At 44.9% G+C, this 25,227-nt stretch overlaps 1 protein-coding gene across 1 annotated transcript in view; it reads right to left on the bottom strand.

Moving 5' to 3' along the window:
- ATP6V0A2 (ATPase H+ transporting V0 subunit a2) overlaps positions 1-25,227 on the bottom strand; it is a 420,906-nt gene that overhangs the window by 301,942 nt on the left and 93,737 nt on the right. The gene's annotated exons all lie outside the window — the stretch shown is intronic.

The raw sequence follows: 25,227 nt of genomic DNA, 5'->3' as shown, positions 1-25,227 counted from the left end.
AAACAGAACCACAATTTGTAAATCTGTAGTTTGACCAAATATGGTCCTGCACTGGGAAAACATGTTGGCAATACTTTGTCAAATTTTCCTAAATTAGATGAAAGAAAGACTTCTGGTTAGAAAACTGTTTTTATTAGCACTACCAAGAGGCGCATATCGCCGGCTACGAAATGGGATAATGATGCTTATATAGCAGGCCTCAGTAATATCAAAGACAAATGGCCACTAATGTGGTGCTTTGCATTACAAAGTAATGCCAATACTTGCAAAACACAATGTAGATTAGGGATACTAAAAGCCTACTAGACTGAAAAACTCAGGAATGGTACCAAAATATCTGTTGGAACTGTCGAGCCCCTAAGACTAACTTCATACACATGCTTTTCGAATGCAAATTCCAAAGAGACCTTTGAACAAACTTAGCAATGAAATCTTGGACATTAGCAACTCATAACCCCAGTAACTAAGTGCTTAGATGCTCAAGTAAGTCTGGATTTACCATTATCTGACAAATTAGTTGTGATTCTCCCAACAGCAAAACCATCATTACAGAGTGGAAATAAGCAAGGAAACTGAACGTTCACTCAGGTGGGCATGGTTGCGCTTTCCAAGTAGTGCAGATAATGTAGTGCTCCAACATTTGAGACTCATCGTCGCTAAAAACACAAAATTGTGCAACAAGCTGGACACCGATCTCCAGAAGAAACAACCCACAAGAACAACTTCTGGGTTAATGAGTCTCGTATAACCGTCCCTTTATTTTTCCAAAAGAGTCCCGTATTTTCACCTCAAAATCTTTCTAAGGATCTAAACCTTAGCTCTTCTAGCTTTAAATTCATTCTCACTTTAAGGACCCATTATAAACAATGTGATTTAACAACGCTTATGCTACATAGAAATAGCACATTTCCAACTATGTTGTGTTAGGCTGTGCAAATGTACCGTCTATCTGTATTATGATTCAATGTTCATAACTACATGTTTAAGAAAGTACCTCATAATTTATGTAGTCCTTGAAACAAGGATATTAAAAATATAGTTGGCTTGGAGCGATAGATAGATAGATAGATAGATAGATAGATAGATAGATAGATAGATAGATAGATAGATAGATAGATAGGATAGATAGATGTGTGTGCACTTTATCACACCTAAATCATATGTAATTAGAATTTGCTATACTACAGGGTTGACGTGGTATAATTGTATACCATAAGCAGCAATTTTTTTAAGCCAATGAAAATGTTCGAACAAAAAAAAAACACAAAACAAAGCGTTTATTGGTAAGTCTCGGATGAGAGTCAAATAAACGAATTAGAGGCAGTCTGGGTCAAAATGACATAGTGAAAAAGGCTCTATGTTGACCTGTATGAGCCACAGTAGTACAGCAGAGTCAGACATTATGGCACAGAATACAGTAGAAGAAGTCTCTGGTAAAGAAAAGTGTAGCAGAGAGACACAGACAAACCTCTCCAGTGCGGACTTGCATAGTAGAGGCTGACGCTAGACAGACAGCCATGGTGAGGTGTACAATACTTCAGGCATACACTGCAGATAACTCAGATGTAACTTTTAAAAAGTGAATGATTTTGTGCACAGACAATGAGATGATGTTACCTTTTTTCTCCAAAACAAAGCACCATCATAAGAGAGTATTGGCAAAGCCAATGGGTCTGGTGTTTGCTGCAAGATTTTTTAATTTGCTAATGATTATTTTGTTTCGCCATGGTTTTAGTGAAGCTCTTACTGGGAGAAAAGCATTCACAATGTTGATAGAGCTGGTGTTGGCTGCCTGCCTTTTGGCTTTGTCAAGGTTTTTTTTGGGATGGTTTTTGCAAAACGTTTTTGTTGGGGTAGTTGGGGAACCCAGGCCAATAAAAAAAAAAATCAAAAATATTTTGTGGTTTCAAAAACCATACATTGAAATTGTAGTTCCTGGCACTGACGGGAACTTTGTGTGTGATGTGCCAATGAAGTCAACCAATGGCTGAAGAGTGCTAACTCGCTGTTTTATGCTGTTGTGGGAGGAAGAAAAACGTGAATGACAACAGACCAATGGGTAAAGAGGGCTGGCGGAAAGCTCCTATCAATAAGAATATTATATAACTATAATTTTAGTAAATTTAAAAGGTCTTGGCTAAAGCCACATCTAAAAAACTATGAAAATGTTACATGGAAAATATTTACTATAAATGAGATGCTCAAACCTTTGTGCTTGCGATTGGGGTAACAGAGTAGCTTCAGTGTATAGCATGGTGGTTTTTGGAAGGGTGGGTTACACACTGCAGCTATAGTGGTAAAATGAAGGCGCAGTTACACTGCTTGGACAATAATATGCAGATTGACTAAATATTGTGTCACTGCACTGCGAAAACATGTTGGCACTACAGGGTCAAATTCTCCAGTTAAGATCAGATCATGAAGCGGTTTCTGTGAGGATGCCGGATGCTGAATCTTATCTCTCTTCACATCCCTCACTTGAAGCAGGCTCTCACTTTTCTGCATCGTGGATAGGAAGTGGGCACGTGATCATGCCCTTAGCACGTAGCAACTCATGAGAGTTGCATCAGGTTTAAGACTGCTTCCAGGCAACTGTAAAATTAAGTCATTTCTAAAATGTTCCTCATTACATGGGCCGAGCTGCCTTTTCTAATCACAATAATTTATCACACATAAGGAAGACATTGACATGTCACGAATATGCACATTGAAAACATGAAAGTGCCTCAAAAATGCATGCTCAAAACTTGGCAGCTATTACTTGGACTGTTTCACTGCTCATAATACACCTGAATGCAATAGAGGAACAGGTCTGAACACCTGACCAGCCCCAGGCACATCATATGAGGTGACCTGTGTGCTCCGGGAAGCTGCCAATCGAGAAACGCTTTCTCCTCAGGTCTGCAGTTCTAAAGTTAGACTACCGCACCCTTTCAGTTCTTTGTGCTTACGATAAATCCACCTGTTTGAACTCTCATCCAGTTAATGAGTGACCGGCGGCGCAGTCCTCCGGCTTGCATCAACACGGTGGCCCCTAGGCGACTCATCATGTGATCAGGGGCTCAATGCTAAACGGTGTGCTTCAAGAGGTTAAAGGGAAGCTTCCAAACATTACACTTAATCAAGCCTCAGTTACCTGGCACCCGCAACCTCTCAGGCTCTTCCTCGGGTGCACAAATACCGTATATTTACAAGGAAAAATGGGGGTTGTTAGCTAAAAACATTCAAAAAGACATATGTTTTACACTGCATTATAAGTAACAGATCACTCCTCTATATATTAGTGCACAATAGTGTTTATTTTGTGTATAAAAAGAGGGGGGAAAGCCCAAAGCTTTTATGAAGTAACCGCTGTCGATGCTAGCGAATGCGAGGGAAGACCACTACCAAGTCTGTTCTGGTCTGATTCCACCTCAAGCACTTTTCTTCTACATCCCTACTGCACTTGCAGGGTCCTCTTCACTTTTGGCTTTCTCTTTTTTGACTCTTTTCCCATCAGTATCGTGTTGCATAGTCGGTAGATCCAGCTTTGTTCTCTTTCAACTAACACCCGTCCCGAGTTCCTAGTAGTGTTGTCTAACTGCTCAACCACTATCCATTTAAAGTCATCCAAAGTACAGCCTTCCGTGATGTAATGCACAGCCATCTTTATTCTGTTCCTTTCCACAGCACAAGTTACTACGATGTTCCACAATGTGAATTTTCACCTTCCTGCAGGCCATTCCTACGTACCTCATATTACATGGGTAAGTAATCATGTAGATGACAAGTCCAGAATTACAGTTGGTGTATTTTTGCAATGCCCCGGGTGTTTTTAGGCCCAGCCCTAAAGTCTTGGTATGGGTTGTCACCTCACATACACTGCACTGTCCATACGGTTAGTGGCCCACTACTCCAGGTTTACCGTGCAAGGTAGGTGTCAGTTCTCCGCTTTCTACCTCTGCTATGAACTAATGTGTCCCTCAAGTTCATATCGCTTTGGGGTAGGAAAAGATGTTTCTTAAGGAATAGTGCACCAGTCTTGAGGAGACGCTAGTTCCTATTGATTATCTTTTTAACCTGGTTGGACACTATGTTATATGTAGTAACACAGCTCAATCTATTATCTGTGTTCAGTGGCATAGCTAGCCCTCTGGCCACCCATGGCAGCCCCTGCGTTATTGCTGGCCCGCGATGGCTGAAGAGCGGTGCTGCAGATAGCCGCGCCGCCTGGGCCAAACTTCCACCCTCCCTTGCTACACCCCTGTCCGTGTTATCTTTCTGAGCATATCCGTTTTGATTCCTGGCTCTTTTCAAAGATGATTTTCATATGATCCTCGTGCCTTGAGTTTGTTGGAGAGGTCTTCAGCTTGCACCTGGATAACTGTAATTTTGCTACAGTTCCTTCCTAGAACTAAAAACTCTCCCTGTAGCAGATTTCCCATTAATGCTCTGAGGTGGAGGAAACTGTTGAATTTTAGTAGGTTATTTTTTCTGTGGGTTTGTGGTGTGTCTCTGTATTGAAACCTCTTGTTGAAGAAGATTCTCACGTGCAAGAAGGAGAGTTCCTTATTACGGAGTGTGAATATGAAACTTAGAAATTGGTCACGTCTATTTAACTAAGGAAATAAAGGGGATACGGATTCCTGGTCTCCCTCTCATATATGCAGGACATAATCTATATACCATTTCCACAATGTGATATTAGCCTTAAAGGGGATTGTCACTCAAGAGGAATTTCCTTTCAAAACCATGCATGTACAAAGCAGCTATACTGGCGGCAAAGGTGCAGGAATAGGTGTGCTATAGATGTCAATTGACAGTATACAACTAAAGGTGCTTGTAGGCGAGACCTAAAAAAACCCATACTCTAACCCTTTCTGTAATCAACATAATTTCAACATATTCAACAGTGCTGTTTACTTTAGTTGTGGTTTGTCCAAGAAACAAAACGGAACACTGCCACATGCTCACTGACTAACCAGGGGTGCACCAAGGAAAAACACGCATAGGGTACTTACACTTCATGGGTAAGTATAGTGCTAAAAATGTACATTAAATATTTGCAACCATAATTCACAAAACACAACTGCTATGGATATGTACTTCAGTTTTTAAAAACTTTGAGGTACTCCCCTAGCCACTTACCTCAGTAGCTCAACCTGATCCTCTTCTAAGGAAACTGTGTCACGTAATTTAATAGATTATCTACGTGTGGACTATCGCTGGACATTACAGAACAACACAAACGGAACCTAGCCAACGTTTTCTGTTTAACACATGCAGATAACTATATATCCGATGAAGGACCAGCATACCTGAACCACTGCCTCACATTTAACGTACCCGCAACTCCGAGCAAGCTAGAAGGGAGTAGGGAAGCAAAAAAGAGTGTGGGGACGGGGGAAAGTAAGGTGAGGGTAAGCAGCCCATGGGAACAGAATATGAAAACAAATGCACTCCAAGGGGAGCATTTACAGAAAAAGAAAACAAGCATTTACAATGCCATAGGTCTCGCATTTGCTAGAGTTAGAGCTATTGGCATTGTAAATGGTAATATCTTTTACCCCTGTGTTTTGTTTGGAGTGCTGTGGAGTGTAATGTGGGTTGTATTGAAATTGTTATTTGTGGGATTGTGTGGTGTGTAGTGTATTTGTGTTTGGAATTATGTGGCATGGTGAACAGGGGTGAGAGGTGCAGAAAATAGAGTTAGAGGAAGATAGAGAGGGATAGGTAGTTTGTGCACGAAGTGGTGAATGAATCTAGACAGAGGATGGGGAAGAGTGTTCGAGAAAGAGAGAGAGGTGAACAGCAGGCCACAGAGGTATAAAGAGGGAGTGTTTGTGTATGTAGAAGACACCTGCAGAAGAGGAGGTCAGCGTGGATTTGAGGAACAGAAACATTTGAAAAGGCACAGGAAAGATATTGTGCTAAAAGCACTGAAGTGAACTATATGATCGAGGTGGAAAGAGTGTATGAGCAAGCGAGGTGAGAGATGGTACAAGAGAGAGAGAGAGGGAGAGGGAGAGGGAGAGAGAGAGAGAGAGAGAGAGAGAGAGGGAGAGGGAGAGGGAGAGGGAGAGGGAGAGGGAGAGGGAGAGAGGGAGAGAGAGAGAGAGAGAGAGAGAGAGGGAGAGAGAGGGAGAGAGAGAGAGAGAGAGAGAGAGAGAGAGAGAGAGAGAGAGAGAGAGAGAGAGAGAGAGGGGGAGAGAGAGAGAGAGAGAGAAAGAGAGAGAGAAAGATAGAGATGGTACGAGAGGGAGAGAGAGGAGACAGAAAGACAGAGATGAGTGGGAGGACCTCCGGGGAGAGAGAGGTTGGCTAGTGCACACCGCGAGGAGGTACCGGAAGTTAGCACGTGTGAGCAGGTATTAAAGAGTATGTGGGAGGAATGAGAGGGCCAGTGGGATTGCAAAATGAAAGGGGGTAGTGGGAGTGTGAGGTAGGGATGGGTTGTATTGGAATTGTTTGTTGTGGAATTGTGTGGTGGTGAGCTGAGTAGTGGAAATACGTGGCATGGTGTGCTGTAGAATTATGTGGATTGTAATTAAATGGTATTAAGTGTAATGGAATCTTGTAGTGCAGCAGTGCTGAGTATGGATGTGGTGCTGAGTGATGCTTTGGCGGTGCTGTGCTCAGCTGGTGCTGAAGCGGTGCAGCGCTAATTCTGAAGAGGTGCTGCATTGAAAGCAGAGTTGCTACTGAGGTGGTGCTGGAGGTGGTGCTGAGCTGCTGGTGCATTGATGCAGAGATAATGCAGTGATGGTGCTCTGCTAGTATTGAGTGAGGCTGAGGAGATGCAGAGCTGATGCTGAGGAGATGCTGCGCTGGTGCTGAGCGATGCTGTGGTGGTGCTGAGGGATTCTGTGGTGGTGTGCTGTTCTTGTGCCGAGAAACAGTGAGGTGATGCTGAGCGTTGCTGAGGTGGTGCAGAGATGCTGAGATGGTGCTGCCCTGCTGCTGAGGGACGTTTTGTATGAATGGGGACAACATGCTTCTCCAACCCCAGTTAAGTGGAAAAACAAGGCCGCTGGGTTTTACTGCTCATGGGAGTCATCTCTTCTCTTGATGAAACCCTGTTTTTGGGACTCTGAACCCTTCAGAGTAGAGATGGCCGGTGCTTATAAACAGACACAACATTGCCGGGCCACTTACAAGATCACAAGAGGCTCTAAAGACGATCAGCGATATTGATTTATGCGCCGTTTCTGTAACATTCATCTATTAATTTCACCACTTATCAGTATAAACATATATACTGCAGAGGCATCATTACTAGTCGCCAAAATCAAAGGCACTGGAGTTCAACCCATTGAAAGTGGTACAGATAGACTGTCGGAGAACAAAGTAGCATAGCCTTGTTTGCGCTGCCATGTTTAAAAATACATTGTTTTTAGGTCTCGCCTAAGCAGCGCGCTTGCGTTGCTTAGGAAAGAGACCTCTTGAGATCGCTTCAGCTTTCCAGGCAAAAACGTGCACGTGTTGCACTGCTTTCAATGCAACGCGTGCACGTTTTGGCAATTTCCTTGTGGGAGCGCGCAGCGCCATATGGTAGCACGCTCCCGCAAGGGAAACGCTGCCTGCTCTCGGGCGCACCCCTCCCCCAACCCACTTGCGCGCGCGCTTCCACACATGGGTATTTTCAAACCAACCAGGTTTGAATGCTGTGTCCCGGCCCGTAGTGTGCGCATAATTTTTTATTTCTTCATTCTTCATTTAAAGCAATTATGACAACTTCTAAATGAGGGCACACCTTCAGATCATCATCTTTATTCTTAATGAGCATGCGTGTCAGACAAACTAGGAATTGAACCTGTGACCACAGGCGTCAGGCGACCTTTACCTCTCTGAAAAAAGTGCCATATTTTATGAATCTCAAAACGAAACGCAGCAAGGACGTGTTTCAATGAACCAGAACCAAAAGGGGCAGCGCTAGGAGTGATGGACAGCCAGGGCGCACGCTTGGAGCTTGGGGCATAAGGTAAGAGGCATCCAGCCACCATGGTGCTGTCTCTGTCACACAGCAGAGGTTGCTTGTGTACCTGCCATGTCAGGACTCAGTCCCAAGTACCCTTCACAGGACCACCTCCCACACTAGCCACTCAGGAGGGCCCTCTGCGGAGGACCATCTAACGGTTCCTCTTGGAGCCTTCACCCGCTTACCTCTTTCATCCTCTCGGCCGCCAGAAAGTAGAAGCGCTTGGCAGTCCTCTCCAGCCCCGCGGCCATTTTCCACTCTCTCTTTCGATGGTCAGCCTTGGGGAGAGAGGAGTAGGTTGCCATTAGCTCTTGCCGACGCATCGGACCCGGCCACGGGCATCTCCTGTCACTACTAGCAGACCCACTGCCGGGAACTGACATTATGCACGGGGGGGGGGGTGATGAGCTATGATATATGCCAGCAACAGTCAGCCCATGTACAACCAGGCACTATTGGAATTATATGGTTGGGACACCGACTAATAATCAGTGCTTTCAAATGAATGTCTGCGCTGTCGTCTGAGATCTCTGAAATTATTCCGGCGCCTTGACGCCTTCGGGCAAAGTTGCGCGTTATAAGTTTTATTTCATTTCATTTAATTTCAAATTAAAAGACTACTGTTCTCCTGCTGGCCCGCAGAGCCTAATGCACGTCATCGCTGGATGGTGGGATGGTGAGAGAGATGGAAGATACCAATGAAAGGGGGTTGCGGTTGCCAGTGCACACTATCCTGATTCTCTGTCAGCATCCATGTGCTCTTTGGAGCACATTTGTAACCCTGCTGGTGAGTGTTTTGGAATCAACCCACATCCGGATAAAGCAAGAGCACGATGGTGAAAAAAAGGCACCCCTTCTGCTTTGACTGCGAATTTTCATTCATCAATCATTCAGGCGCTAACACTTTTCACGGCAAGGAAAGGCCAAATGTTCAGAGCTTTCATGATAAAAGTCTCGAAATGTCCCTGAATTTGAAGCGGTTTATAAATATTACAAGAGATGAGACCAAGTCCGCTTTCCACAGATTTGACAACTCTTGCCAACAATACAGTTGAACAAGGGACAGGGGGAGCCACGAGCTGCCGACAGTGTAATAAGGGACATCAAGCCTGAATGCCGGCCTCGGCTCAACACAGTGTGGTTCTGAACAAATCACTCAGTCTCATTGTGGTTAAAAAAAGTAAACAACGAGTAACAATCCAGTTCGGTTGTAAAGCGCCCTCTGTTCGTGCTACTAAAAAAATACCAGATCACAGATCTCCCCAAGTTTGAAGGTCATACCCCCTTGAATCTCCTTGGCATGAATGAGTGTCGTCCCTCCTAGTATTTCCGACAATAGCCCCCATATGTTATTGAAAGGCATTTCAATATATTAGATTTCCCCCAAATGAATGTTTGAAAAGTTACTACATTTCACGACAGTGCCCATAAATATTTTTGAAACATATGACTACGTCTCTGAACTGTGGAATGCATGTTGCCGAATAACCCCACATCTATCTCAAATCAACCGTGAGGGTCTCAAGGCGCTGAAGGGGGGGGGGGGGCGGGGGGCGGCACACTACTATTCGAAGAGCCAGGTCTTGAGGAGTTTTCTGAAGGCGAGTAGGTCTTCGGTCTGACGTAGGTGGGTAGGAAGGGTGTTCCAGGTCTTGGTGGCGAGGTAGGAGAAGGATCTGCCGCCGGAGGTAGTTCGTTGGATGCGAGGGACGGTGGCGAGGCGTGGGGGTGTGGAAGTTGAGTCGGCTATTCAGGTAGGCTGGTCCGGCGTTGTGGAGTGCTTTGTGTGCGTGGGTGAGGAGTTTGAAGGTGATCCTCTTGTCGACAGGGAGCCAGTGTAGGTTCCTCAGGTGGGGGTGATGTGGCAGCGGCGGGGTGCGTTGACGATCAGTCGGGCGGAGGCATTTTGGATGCGCTGGAGTCATCGTAGGTGTTTGGCTGGGATTCCGGCGTAGAGTGCGTTGCCGTAGTACAGCCTGCTGCTGACGAGGGCCGGTGTCACCGTTCTTGTTTCGGCCGGGATCCATTTGTAGATCCTGCGAAGGGTGTGGAGGGTGTTGTAGCAGGAGGAGGAGACGGCGTTGACCTGTTTGGACATGGAGAGGGTGGAGTCGAGGATGAATCCCAGGTTGCGTGTGTGGTCGGTGGGTGTCGGTGCTGTCCCCAGAGTGGTAGGCCACCAGGAGTCGTCCCAGGCTGAGGGGTTGGGCCTGAGGATGAGGACTTCCGTCTTGTCAGAGTTCAGTTTCAGACGGCTTAGCCTCATCCAGTCGGCGATGGCCTTCATTCTGTCGTGGATGTTGGTTTTGGCGGTGCGTGGGTCCTTGGTGAGGGAGATGATGAGCTGAGTATCGTCGGCGTAGGAGATGATGTTGAGGTTGTGGTGGCGGGCCACTTGTGCGAGGGGGGCCAGTTTTCTGCAGTGAAACAAACATCAAAATGTATAGTTATGCACAAAACCACGTCAAGGGGTGTTTATCTCTGTGTAGGTTAAAGCATGTGCGTCCCAGTGCGTAAGAATGCGGTGAGATTCTAAAGAAGCAACGACATGCAAGGAAGCCGGCTCGGAAAGGCTGGTGAAAGCAACTATTTGTAAACTACAAATCCCACGAGAAAATGCGTTGCACGTCCTGTTACAGCTCAGGACTGGAGCTGAAGAGGCAATACTATGCGGAGTCCTTAGAGATGCACAAAGGGGCTACACTGAGAAGGTGCATTAGATATGGACTGGGGTCATAATGGACTTGAGGCAGACATCTTTTGGGGAGCAAGATCGGTAAATAGCATAACCTTGCCAAAATACTACGAATATGCTCAGCTGAGTAGCTAGTGTACGTTGTGTCTATCAAAAGAGAAATAGTACGTTGTCCCTCTGTAATATGTGTAAGGCTGGTCATAGGAAAACAAAAACAAAAGAGAAACGAGAAAACAAAAACAAATGAGAAAACATCCTCAACTAAAGTGCCCTACGGTGTTAATAAAACCAAACAAAAGTGCCCGTCTGCTATCTTACCTCTGTTCATAAACTGGCAGCATTGTCTGTTAATGTGAAATAGTAACGCTGCACATTGCCTGTCTCCCTTTACATACACTTTGATCATGATCGTTCTTAATTAGTTCCACCAGAACCAGTGGTCGAAGTGGGTGGGATCGGAAGGGCACGGCGTGCCCCTACTTCTTTTACTAAAAAGATTCCCTTCCCCTACTTTTTCTTTTCAAAACTGTGTCCCAAGACGGCAGAAATAGCAAAGGCATTCAGAAAAGGCTCTGCTTGCTTTCGTGGAAATTCGGGACGGTCAGAGAAGGATAAGGACTCTGTCTCTTCCTTACTGCCCAGAGCAGACACGGACAATGTCCTCTTCTTTTCTGTGCTGGCAGCTGCCCCACCCCCTCTCTCTTCCTATAATTCCCTCTGTTTCTGTCTTGCTCCTCACTTACTGAAAACCGTGACTTGAAGGAACAGTTCACAACCTCTCTTTCCTTCTTTCATTTAGTTGTTTCCCTGTGAACAGGATTAAAAAAAAAACAAGCGCGCGCGCCTCGCGCTGGCAGCAGGGGGAAGGAAGAGGGGGCCTGCGCCTGTTTCCCTTGCGGGAACGAGTAGGAAACATATGGTATCAAGGCTCGCTCCCGCAATGGAATCGCTAAACGTGCATGCGTTGCCATTGAAAGCAATGCAACGCGTGCACGTTTATGGGGCCAAAACAGAATCGATCACTAAAGGTCTCCTATGTAGCGCATGCGCTCTGCGTAGGCGAGACCTAAAAAAAGGGAGTTCGCTGCATGCAAGCAAGGTCAGCAGTGGAAGAATACAAGTCAACCAATCAGAACACTGCGAGACGGAAATACTCTTGGGTGGGACAGACATATGAATAGGCAGAAAAGCCATTCAATCAGGAACACAGAAATGTGATGGCCATCAAAGGATTCCAATCATGAGCAAGGGGATGATACCAAGCCCATTACTAATATTAATAAATGACCCTACACTTTTTCATTACAATAGCTCTAATAACCACACACCATCAATCACCAACAAATAAAGAATCAGTGACACTCTCCGGTCTGTACAGAAACACACCCAGATTGAGATGTGATGAAATGGCACTTCCTTGAGTTAAGTTTTACCTTTGTGACAAATTTGGTGTTATTTCTTTCAGCATTTTTTTCTGAATCAAAGAGCAAAGAACCCTATGGTCAGAAATGGTAGAACTGTGAGAAGATGGTGGCTTTTGCATCAAGAATTTCGTCTTCCTCAGAATCCAGAAATTCCACTATTAGGCAAGAGGCTTTGGTATGTGCATAGGCTGTGGAACATTTTAAAACATACATTTGGGGATTATGTTTATTGTTAAAACTGACCACAGATATTTCCTGGCTTTGCTTAACAGCAATGGTACCAGCAAAGCTTCTGCTTGCTTGGTCAGGATATTGTTCAAGATGTACGAGTATCATTTATGTGCTGACTATATTCCTGGATCGTGCAATGATGTAGCAGATTGTCAGTCTTTGTTGCCTGTCACCACCATCAAGAATAAGGTGGAAATAGTTGAAGAATACATGGTTGCGTCTGTTGATGATGTTTAAGCCTTGTATGAGAATGTCTTTTCCAAAGAAAGTTGGACAGAAGATCTAAAGGAGGATGCAGAGTTAAAAAAAAAATAGTGGTTGAATTTACCAATAAAGGGTTGCCTCGAGAAAATCTTCTCTCGCCTGCTATGCAAATATTCTGGAAAGTTGGAGATTCCAATTTTTGTTACAGATATTGTGCTTACAAAGGAAGAGAGTGTTGTTCCACATAAATTGGTTCGCCATGCAATTATTGGTCTGGCACACTCTGGACATTTGGGTGAGACTCTTACCAAGAAATGGGTGAGAAAAGTATTCTGTTTATGGACTCACAAATTTTGAGCTACATTGAGCAATGAACTATTTTTTGCAATTCTGAAAGTCATTGGTCACAAACAAAGTTAATGTTATTCACATAGATTTTCCTGATCGGCCTTGGGTCAAACTGGCATTGAATATTTTGGGTCCCTACAAAAATATTTCCAGGAGCAAGCTCTACGCCTTTTTTCTAATTAATTATTTCTCTAAAAGGGTAGAGATCAAATGGATTTCTCAACCTACTACTGAGGCTGTAATATTAGTTTTCAGTTTTTAATTAGAAAAGGTTTACAGTCTACCAAGGTTACCGACAATAGGAAACAATTTACTTCGTATAATTTATGTAAATGTTTCGAGGGCAAGGGAATTTTTCATAGAACTTCCTTATATTCCCCTAATATGAATGGTCTTGTTGAAAGGTTTAATAAAGTTATAGTGGAAACTGTACAGGCAGCATTAGCTATCAAAGTTCATGTCAAGATGTTTGTGGGAGAAAAGATTCGGGCTTATCACTCCTCTGCAATTTGTCTACTGGATTCTCACCATTTGCCATATGGAAGGGCAGAGTTTCCCCGTTACTCACTCAATCCTTCTTCGATTAAGCAGGGGTTAAACATTATTGATATCAAGTTCATGTTTAGTAAAGCCAAAGCTAATGTTGCCCTCAAAATAGATCGCAGGAAAGATAAGTTAAATTCAGTTGCTCCAAGTTATCTGTTGGTGATTTTGGCAAAATCAAGTTACCCCTCAATGTTAAGAAAAGTGAGTCCACATTTTCTAGAGTTTTCAAGATTGTCAGGTTAGGAAGATGCTCTGCAAACCTCAGCAATAATTCCTGGTGACGTATAACCACATTACCCAAAGTTGGTGAATCCTTGTTGAATGAGGACTTTGATAACAATAGTATGTCCAAATGTGCGAGAGTTATAGATGGTGGCTCACAATTTTTTTCTATTACAAGAGAAACTAACTCCATGGTAAATTCTTCCCTTGATAATGTGTCTAAGTCGGGATCTCAAGATATTTCTAACAAAAAGTTTGAAAGTGAACCAAGTCAAGGAGATGCATCTCAGCACAAACTGTGAGTAACTGAATCTAAACATTTATTTATTTGTGGGTATTTATAGAGCGCGACCTATCGCTCCGAAAGGAGCATCTTGGCGCTAAACATGTTTTAGAAATACCTTTATCTGATGGCATTGAGGTGAATCTCCCCAAAAGAGAAATTGTGACACCAAGAAAGTGTTCTGATTTTGTTTTTAGTTAAGAATATAAAGGCAGGAGATGTGCCGGGTTTAGTTTTTTTTGTGTTACTTTACCGTTTCCATGATAATTGTATTATGTTCTCGACGACTGGTTACCTCTTTATTCTAGTGTTATCATTTAAAGTCCATTAATAGTATTGTGTTATCCTCCAGCGCCGCTGCTCCAGTTCTAGAATTGTTATTTCAGTTGCTCTGGTCAGTTGGAAGCTGTGTGCCAGCCTTGTGGGAGGCATTCGGCTACTGGGGAATTTTATGAGAATCTATCAGTGACGCTCTCAGGTCTGCACAGAAACATACCCAGATTGAGAATGAACTGAAAGGGCATCTCCTTGAGTAAAGTTCTACCTTTGTGACAAAATTTGGTGTTATTTCGTTCAGCTGTTGTTTTCTGTATCAAAGAGTAAAGAACATTATGGATATTAAAATGGGAAATTGCAATTCGGGATGTCCTCCTTTTTCTTTGCCCCTGCTTGAAGTATCTGAATGAAACTTGCCATGAAGAATCTAAGGTGAATGTACTTTATTTTTTAAAAGGTTTGGTGTAGATTTGTCCTTCCTATGGAAACTCAAACCTAACCATAATTACACTGGCACTATTGCCAGTGCCTACTCTCTCTAGTAATGAGTTACATGATGCAGATAAATATAGATTGGGGAGATAATCCCACTGTTTTCTCAGAATGGAAACGAAAGATGATGTTGCTGTGGCTGGCAACAAAAAACGTTACTGGGAAATCTGAGAATTCATCAAACAGTACTGAGCAAGGAAACTAGCACCCATGAATGAGGGAAAGAGTAAATACTGGTAATCCAATTCTTATATATGGCCTACATGGAAGGTGTGGTTTATCAAAGTCTTAAATTAATGTTGTATTCAGCATGGATATGCATACATGTTGACCCAAAAAATAATTATCCTGCAATACAATGGATGGTCAAAGGGCCTTCTGAAAAGAGTGAATTTCATTGTACCACTATCTGAATCAAGTCTGAAATAAAAAAAAAAATTGTACACACTGTGGAACTGAAAATCTTCATACACTGTACTCATCTGCATAAAGCACTGACCATCCATTCAAAGTACCCTTGTTTGTGGAGTTTGAGTAAATAACCTTTCTTTGTACATATCACTACACAGTAAATTGCTGGTAGGGAGCACACCTTGCATTAGCATGTTGAGGACCCACCCCCACAGACTAAAGACCTTCCACCCACACACAAATCTCAGTAATGCACTTTCGAAGACCATTCTCACAGTCTCAGCACAATACTCTCAAGGCAAATGCAGCCAGTAAGCACTTGCTCATAACTAACATGCACACACAAAACCCACACACCCCCACCCACTCACCCATTCATCTCTTAGTGCATCTTTACTCACACATACCATGTATTCCTGCTCACTTCCTTCACAGACTCTCTGTACACATATAAATGAAGCCATCATAGACCGGAGTCCTCAGGGCATATCCACAAACTTGCACATCTTCCGTCTGTATTTATATGTAAAAATCTGTAAAAACTGAAAACTGGGAGCCCTAGTTATAATATAAAGATTATTTTTATAGCACACTGCACCATTATTTCTTGACATTAAAGAGGATAACACAACTAGAAGAGGATAACAAGAAAAGAGCAGAGTAACCCCTTCACTGCGCCCGTCGGACAACGGCCGTCACAAGCACTACCTCGGTAGTGCTGCGCACGTCCGTAGGCCGACGCGGCCCCGCCCACTCATTTAAACCGCCGCACCAGAATTCACGCTGTGGTTAAGCGGTTAAAATCTAATGGAGATCTATTAACTTAAAAAAATTAAGGTTTTCATTTTTTCTGAGGATCATGAGAGTCGATACAAAGTTCATAAGAGATGGGAACGAGGAAAGCTTAAGAGGATGTTTTATTCCATTATCTTGAAGCTGTACAGAGGAGACCCAATCACTAAAAGAGACATTCCTGATCTTAGCGTTATCAAGCAGAAATTGGCAGGCATAACAGAAAGTGCATTGAGGCATGTGCAGGTGAAATTTAGAGGTCAAAAAAGGACCATAACTATGGATTACACTATGGACAAGGACTATATAAAATGATTATAATGGGAACAAGCATTTGCAATGCAATGGTCTCGGCATCATTAAAGGTAGAGCAATTGGCATTGCTCATGACATTTCTTTTTGACAAAACAGAAAATTTAAAATATTCACAATAGACTACCTCTGTCCTTTTCCTCATCTTCAAGTTGCCCACCCCTCTCAACTCCTCTTTTTTAATACTGTTGAATAATGGAAACCGAAAGCAAAGAGTTATTACTGCAATAACCCAAAGACTACACCAAGAATAACTATAATTAAATTAACTATTATCAAAAGTAAGATGTATTTTAAAGTAAATGGGAACTAAAGATGTGCAAAAGAAAATCACGAACTGATAAAGTTGTAACATCTGAACATCTGTGAGAGGAAGAGTAAATGACCAGATTTCATTTAGGGATCTTACACAATTAAAGATATACAGGAGCAAATGTGTTCAGTTGCAAAGATGCTAATACAATATATTTATCTACAATCAAATCAGGCTCTACTAAAAACCTCCCTTTCCCTACCATCACCTAGATGAAATCTTTACCACGTGCCCCATGCGCTTGGACAGACCACGAACATAGAATTTACACAAGAATTGAAAAGAAAACACATAAAAAGATGCTTAACTAGAAAATCTTTCTACAGCATAATACAGTTTAAAGTCCTGGGAACGTAAATAATGTAGGTTGCGCAGAAACTCTAATGGGGATGACAACCATAGACTCCATATGCCTTTTTACAATAATGTATCGAATTATCAAACATATTTCATTACCGAAAACAAATGCTGGAGATCTGTTTCAGAGAAATTAAGAACACTCTCAGAGCATCAAAAGCTAAGACACTTGGACTTTGAAAGAAATGTCAGTGGCAGATGGACACGCTTTCATTTAGCAGCCAAATATACAATAACTCTTACTGCCCCCGGAATTCCGCCGCGGCCGCACCGGAAGTCAGGCAAGGTCGCCTGTGACGGGGGCGGAGCCGCGTCCGGACCGGAAGAGGAGGCAGGCGGAGGAAATGCGTGGAGCGGCCCGGGTCTCCTGCGAGCGTGGAGAGCCCCGGGGCCGACAACAGGACGTTGCACGCATGTTGCGGGGCTCCCTTGACCAAGAGGGAGTCCCGGGATAGGAGCCGCAGCGTCAACTCTCCCTGCCGGTGCGGAGAGCGGAGTCCCCCAGATTACCACAGTAAGTTAAAGGGGAGAGGGGGGGCCGGTGCGCGCGCGTGTGTGTGTGTGTGTGTGTGTGTGTGTGTGTATATGAGTGGGGGGGTTCTGTATGTATGTGCGTGCGTGAGCGCTTCTGTTTCTATGTATGCGTGTGTTGTGTGGGAGCCTCGCGCAGCGCTCGTACTAATGCGCGTGCCAGTTTAGATTCGCCTGCGCGCGGCCAGGAGTGTCTCCTGGGAAGCACGCTCGGTGACATAAGATCTCGGCGGAGACGCGCTTCCGCGCGTCTTTAGCCGAGACCTAAAAATAGGATCTCAGAGGCAAAAGACAGTTATCATGCATGCTAAAGATCCTCTAAGAGTTGAAGAGTTCTTAGAAGCATATTTGGAAGGCCACTGTAAATTAAATTGTCAAAGTCCAGACATAACCACAGTAATGGGGTAATCAGAAGTAATGCAAGACAGAATTGTTTTCAAACGTATGATGTGCCAGAAGCAAGTAATTGGTACTCTGAAGATCTGAGGCATATAAGAAAGGTGTCAAAGATAACGCCTAGGTTAGGGCTAAATAAAAAAAAAGACTGAGGCATGGACATGATCAACTGCCAACTAGCAGGGTTTCTTCTATCAGCGGTCTACCCGGCAATAAGGAGCTCGGTTTTGGTTGGATTAGGTTTTAGAACGTTTCCAGTCATGCAGTGATGAATATTATGATACTGGAAGTATCAGACACAGGAGGGTATCATGAACGTGCATGAAAACCTGACCTCCATACACTGTGAGAGACTGGAAAGGGGTATCATATGGATGTCAAATAAGAGTGGTGTAAGCACCGAGTCCGGGGGTACAGGAGCACTGATGGATATGGCTTCCAATCTGTAAGTAGGGAGGAAGAGCCTTGTAATGAAGTCGAAGTTGGGGGATTTTATAAAGCGCACGTATACCCGAAAGGTTTTATGGCACTAATTTGGTCAGGCTGCAGCAGAACAAGACAACAATTAGACCACAAAGGCCCCAGTAAATAACCAGGTCTTCAGACATTTACGGACTCCAAGTATGAGAGGGAGGATCGTAGATTATCGGGAAGGGAGTTCCAGAAACGAGGGGCTTGGAAGGAGAAGCTCGACCCCCCCATGTTTCTTCCTCACAAAGCGTGGAACAACCAGATGATTCTTGTAGGAGGACCGAAGGTTTCTAGAAGGAGTATATACTGTTAGCCTAGTTGCTACATAAGAAGGAGCTAAGCCCGCTAATGATTGGAAAATAAGACACCCCAATTTAAATAGGCATCTATGGGTAACGGGTAACCAATGCAGTTGCCTCAGAAGTGGGAGAGCATGTTGGTATCTAGGCCGTCTATAAATCAGTCTAGCTGCCTGATTTTGGACAAGCTGTAGCCGGCGTAATTCATACGCGGGAATACCAATGTAAAGGGTATTAGCGTAGTCAACCCGAGAGATGACTAGAGCTAGAAGGATAAATTTGAGGGCGTCAGTGGTGAAAAAACGGGAAACTTTACGAATAGTCTGGAGGCATAGAAAACAGGACGAAACGGCCATACTAATCTGGGCGTGCATCGAGAGGTTGACGCTGATTTTAATGCCAAGACTTTTCACAGACTTCATTGGATAAGGGGCAGAGCCAAGAGAAGAAGGCCAGTAATTGGTACTCCAAGGGTTGGATGGGCCTCCGAACAAGACTAGTTCCGTCTTGTCGGGATTTAACTTAAGATGGTTAGTGCTCATCCAGTCCTGGATAAAGATCATAGTGTTCTGGAAATGGGAGATAGAGTCAGGAGAAGAGGAAAGAGTGAAGATGAGTTGAAGGTAATCAGCGTAATTAAACACAGTGATCGCCCGGTGGCGTAAAGCAGAGATTAAGGGAAAAATATAAAGATTAAAGAGAAGAGGGGAAAGAGCTTGCCTTTGGGGAACACCGCAAGTTACAGTGGTGAGGATAGGAAGAAAAGGAGGAGAGCTGAACCGCCTGTTGACGGTTCTCCAAGAAAGAAGAGACCCAACTCAAGGCGACATCCGAGATGCCAGCATGTTGGACACAGTCGACCAAAAGATGATAGTTGACCGTGTCAAAGGCAGCCAATAAATCTAGAAGTACAACGGCCAGAGGAGATCCATGATCAGAACTAACTCTTAATTCATCCAAAACTGAAAGGATGACTGATTCCGTGGAATGAGTGGGACGGAAACCAGCCTGATGGGGATTAAGATAATCAGAGGCCTCAATAAAGGAACTAAGGCAATGGGTTACATATCTCTCCAATACTTTACCCAGAAAAGGGAGGAGGGAGATGGGTCGAAAATTAGACGGAATAGTGGGAACAGCCCCAACCATTTTCAAAACCGGAACCATTTTAGCCGACTTAAAAAGGTTAGGGACAACGCCCAAAGCCAGTGATTTATTGAGTAAAGCAAGAGGGGGGTCAGAACAGAGAGAAAAGATCTCACGAAGAATGTGTGAGGGACAGCCATCAGTGGGAGAACCAGATTTCGTGGAACTCACCAAACTGAGAAATTTTTCTGTCGAGATGGGTGGGAAGTGCGTGAAGTTAAGTATTAAAAGAAGGTGAGGGAGGGTCAAAGGGGAGAAGGAGGAGATATATGCAATTTAATTGTAGAAATCTTAGTAAAGAAATAGTCATGGAGTGAGTCACAAAAATCCTGAGAGGGAGGGGGCTTGGCAGTGACTCGATCAAGTTTAGAGAGACTGTTGAGAATGGAAAAAATTTCCTTAGGCTTGTTGGGAGAAGATAGAATCATTGCAGAAAAGAATTCAGTTTTTGCAGTTAGAATATCATGTTTATATTCCCTATGTATAGTGGAGTAAATGATTTTGTCGGAAGGATCATAACACCGACGCCACTTTCGTTCTGCCTGTCTAAGCTGAAGTTTCTTCGCTTGAAGAGAGGGTGAGAACCATCTTTGCGTGTCGTGTGATCGTTTAATACGAATGGATCTCCAGGGGACTAATTCCTCACAGGATGAGGTAAGCCAGGAATTAATGGCCAAAGCCTGATCGTGAAGGGAAAAGTCTAAGTTAGTGGGACTAGAGGCAGTGAGCAAGGAACAATTGGACTCAATATTCACTCGCCCCCAATTTCTAACTTTGATGTTAGTAGGTAAGGGACTTCTGATAGAGGGATTTAACGAGAGAGTAAACAAGATCAAGAAATGATCAGACCACAAACAAGGGAGAACCCAGGTTAAAGAAATATCCATTAGCTGACCAGATTTGGTCTAATATATGCCCAAACTTGTGGGTCGGTTGATGAACAAGCTGTATCAGGTTCATATGAGTGAGTAAATCGGTAAACTCCTTGGAGCAAGAATCCTCCAATGGATTGCCAGGCCAAAAGTTAAAGTCGCCTAGGATCACTATACGCGAGTTGTTAACTATCAGATTGGCGAGAATTTCGCCCACTAAAGAAGAGAAGGCGGGCATGGGCTGGGGGGTGGGGGGGAGATAAAATAGTACACAAACCAGCGGGGGAGAGACAGAAGTAGTTTTCATCACCAGGTAATCGACCGCAGAGATAATCGGGGAGGGCATTAAAGTGAATGACCACTTCGAGTGGATGATGGCAGCCACACCACCCCCACTTTTACCAGTCATCCGATCTGAGTGTAAAAGATAATAGTTTTCGGGGAGGGCAGCTAAAATATCTGGTGAAGACACCGGGGTGAGCCAAGTTTCGGTGAGGAATAAGACAGTCAGGTTGAACTTGGTCAAGGAAGCAAAACCGCTCTAGCTGGTGTTTTGCTAATGACCGAGTGTTAAGCAAGCAGAAAAGGCCACAGGAGAGGGGTAGACAGGCGAGGGGATTGTTGAGAAATTCCCACTGTCCTTAGGACCAGGAACTTCCCAAGCTTCTGGGACCAGGGTGGAAGGGTCAGGGAGGCAAAAAAGACCCAAGGTATCAAGCTTGGCCTGTGTCCGATAAGGAATAGACCACGTACCCTGGTGCGCCATTAATTCTGAGGAGGTGTAAATTAATTTTTGGGCAGCATCACGGGCCCCTGGCCCCGGTCGTGTGCAGACGTGCTTGTCTTTGGCGCGCCTTCGGAGAATGACATGTGGGCATTGTAGTCCACAAACATGACGCCTCAGGCGAAGCTCCGCCCCCCCCAGGTCCGGTGGAGAGAGGTCAGGTGACTTGTTTCCTCACAAGCCCTCCGCTCGAACGGGAAAACCCGGCGTCGGATCAGGCTGTGATGAAGAGGCACCAACAATGAGGAGGAAGCTAGCCGAGCGAAACCAGGTGAGCAAGTCAGGCAATTAAAAACACCGGGGCAGCTGAGCGGGAGGAAAGACAGCTCAGACTTATGCACTCCGAGTGGAAATCAGTAAGCGGGGGCCACTGAGCATGTAAGCACAAAGGCTCAGACTTAAGCGCCGCATGAAACGAAAGTGTTAAAAAGAAGTAAAAGTCAATCAGAGACAGAAATTGCATTAAAAATGCTACCGCACAGCTAGGCAAAGGATCAAAGTAGCGCCGAGTCTTTTGTGTATGGTCTATAATGCTGGTAGCTTACAAAATAATCACCAAGGTCTGCGCGGGTAATCAGTAAAAACGAGTGTATCCACTTAACAGCCAGATTATCTAGCCCCCCTTGTGAGAAGTTGGCCTGGCATGTGCTGTCCAGTATTCCAGTGGGCACCTTGCACCAGTCCAAACGACCCTTATTGATGGTAGGTTTCAAGACAACCTTTATAGAAAGCTATCCTAGTGGTAGCTGTGGAGAGCAGCCCTCGGGTTAAGTCTTAAAGGAATGTAAAGCAGCTTGTTTTACCAGTCTATAATCTCATGAATGATCAAATGAAAGGAGAACCACACCAGGTATATATATAAAATATATGTATTTATTCTAAACACACCCCTCTAGTCTCTTGATGAGGCTAGAGGTAAAAGTACAATACAATTACTTAAATAGCACACAGTAAATTAGCACAGTATACGTTTTGCCCTAGGGGCCTCACAAACCATATACTAAGAAAGTGGTACAAGAACCACGAGGAGCATAGAGACAAGACCTAGGGCCTGTAGAACCGCGGGGGCAACCAGGAACCACCCAAGGTAGGGACACAGGAGACGTGTGCAGTGTCTAAACACAGCCGCGAATCACCATTGACTTCTTTGTAGAAAGTTGCGGTTAGATTTTTAAAGATTAAGGACACTTTGGAGTGGACTAGGAACAAACCACTTCAGTACTGGACACTTCGAGAGTCAAGACCCACGGGAGCAACGAAGTACTCGTGTTACCTCACCCAGGGAAGCCGGGTGCATAGGTGTCTTTTCGTGTCGGGTTTTGTCGTTGTTTCCTATGGAGAGCTGCAAAGAAGTGCTGCAGGCGACCAGATGAAGAGTGTCTGGAAGATCCAAGGGTGGATCGAAGAACCGAAGAACCTGAAAGCAGAGGGGACAGAGTCTGGGTCACTTGCCAGTGACCAGGGAGGCAACAAGAAGATGCCAGCTGATGTCGGGTGATTTCAAGTGATGTAGGTGAGGCTTGACTCTTCAGCCGCGAGGACCAGGAGGCGTCAACGACAACCAGGAGCTGGATTCGAACTGTCCCACTTCGGATGTCGAGTGCTGCAGCGTCGGTATCCGGATTGGATCCAACAAGCCTTGGCAACAGCAACCCACGCAGAATGGAAAGATTGGCTTTGGTGCAGACCAGCAAGGTCTGGGGGACTCACCCTTTATCTGGAGCAACCACGAAAGTCCAAGAAACAAAGGAGATTCCTTTGTGGGGACCCACCAGTCAACGGACCAGGGATCGCAAAGGGACCTTGGGCAGAAATGCAGGAAGCGGGCCCACGGAACACTCGTGGAGTGTAGGCCCACAAGCTTCGGTGCAAAAGGTGCTCAAGGTTTGGACTACAACTTCGGGAAAGCTCGGGAAGTCGATGCACTAGCAAATGTGCTGGATGTCCAGGATTCCGGTCCCACGTCACTCGTGATGGCTACAGGTCTCACTTTGCTGGGGACTCGTGTCGGCCTCGGAGATGTCTGGAAGTCTGTGTCCTGTGTCGCAGAGTCTTCGGGATCCGGCTGGAGCCTCGAAAATGCAGACCGGCAAGATGCTTCTTTGGTGCCTGTTTGAACAGGGGAGTCACTCCTTAACCCCAAGGGAGATTTCTTCAGTCTTCTAGTCGAAATAGAATGTCGAAGGTTCAAGATATATGTTGCAGAGTTTCGTCCAGGGTAATATACAGTCCTAGAGACTGGGTTCCTATACTTATACAAAATTTAGGGGATGGACTAACTCTAAGGTCCCACCTATGGGAGGACCTGGGGAGGGGGTGGTTAAATCCCTTCCCCTTTGTCCAGTTTCGTGCCAGAGCTGGGGCTGTGTGCCCCAGCAACCGGTTTGAACTGGGAAATGCACAGGGACACCTTGTGTGCCCCAGGCACTGTCTGAGAAGCACTCAGTGAATGCACTCACCCTGCCCCAAAGCACTAAAGCCTGTCTGGGGAGGTGGTTACACCTACCTGGACAGGAAACCTATTGTCCAGGCCTCCCCTGCCGGAGTTTCGTCCAGCAGCAGGAGGTCAGACTTGTGTCTGTGACAGCAGCATCCATTTTGTGATGCTGGGGCTCTGTTTAACTTTTACCGGTTAGACCAGTGTTTACATGTCTTCTCCCTCTAGAAGGGTGGAATGCTACCCCTGCCGCCAGGACTGGCGGGGGAGGGGGGTAGTATTCCAAAGTGTTTGACACCAAAGATGACATGTTTTGATGCAGCCATTCCAAAGTTGGCATTAACCACGAGGTTATAATGCACTTAAGAGTATATGGTATGGCTGTATCACAGAACAGCTATAAGGAAGGGATTCCAAAAGCTGCAGAGGGGCTCAGGTCATGCTAAGGCACCCTCTCACACAAAACCAAGCACTCTGCCTCCAGGATTGTCAAGGCCTGCCATAGGAGTGACTTATAGGTTTATATGTGTCTGTATATATAGGTAGATATAAGTACACTATATCCAAGTAAGGGGTGTGGTGCCATTTTGGAAGGCTTCCCAGGGGTGGCATAATACATGCTTCAGCCCCTGGTAGGCCTCTGGGGTACCTATGCCCTTGATACCTATCGTACCATATACTAGGGACTCACAAGGGTAACCCAGTAACCAATCTGGAGTGTACCTAATGTACATGCAATCAATTTAGAGAGGGAAACAGGATAGCAGGATCCCAGTCAAACTTAGTCAAAAACCATCAAGACACCAGGCAAAAAGTGGGGGTAACCATGGAGTCGGATTCCACCTTCCTACACCCCTCTTTTACTCTGTCCAAAAGTAGGGAGTGGTCAACAATGTTCCCTCTAATTTTTTTCCTCTGTGTGAGGCAGTGTAAGGTCTCTGTGCGCTGCAGCCCAGGCTATGTGCGCCGGGAACCAGACCGCAAGTGTGGGTGCAGGGCCAACTATCACTCCAAATTGTTTGCTTAGAAAAGTGAAAGGGCGGTGCATTTCCACACCTGTAGCGGCACATAAAGTGTCTAAAGGCAGATGTTTACTTTAGACTCCAACGATGGTACCTTAAAATTTTACTTAAGATCCTCAACTCGAGCACTGTTCATAGGGTGGGAAAATGTTAGGAGCCTATACAAGATCACATATATACAATACACATGGATATGGCACTAGATGAATCTGGATGTGGGCGGCTTGGAGAAGCCTAGAACACCTTCGCTGGTGGGCACATTCCCCCACTGTGCTGGGGGGAGGGGGGTCACGCACTCATGCTCAGCTCGTCATGCAGCACAGTGCTCGTGTGCTCATGACGAGCTGAGCTTGTCATGACCACACCCGTTTTCATAGAACGCTCGCACAGCAGGGGAATTAGCCCA

The sequence above is a fragment of the Lissotriton helveticus genome, chromosome 11, assembly GCF_964261635.1.
Source record: "Lissotriton helveticus chromosome 11, aLisHel1.1, whole genome shotgun sequence".
NCBI lineage: Eukaryota > Metazoa > Chordata > Amphibia > Caudata > Salamandridae > Lissotriton > Lissotriton helveticus.
The sequence above is the reverse complement of the archived record's forward strand: the minus strand, read 5'-3'. Positions and strand labels throughout refer to the sequence as shown.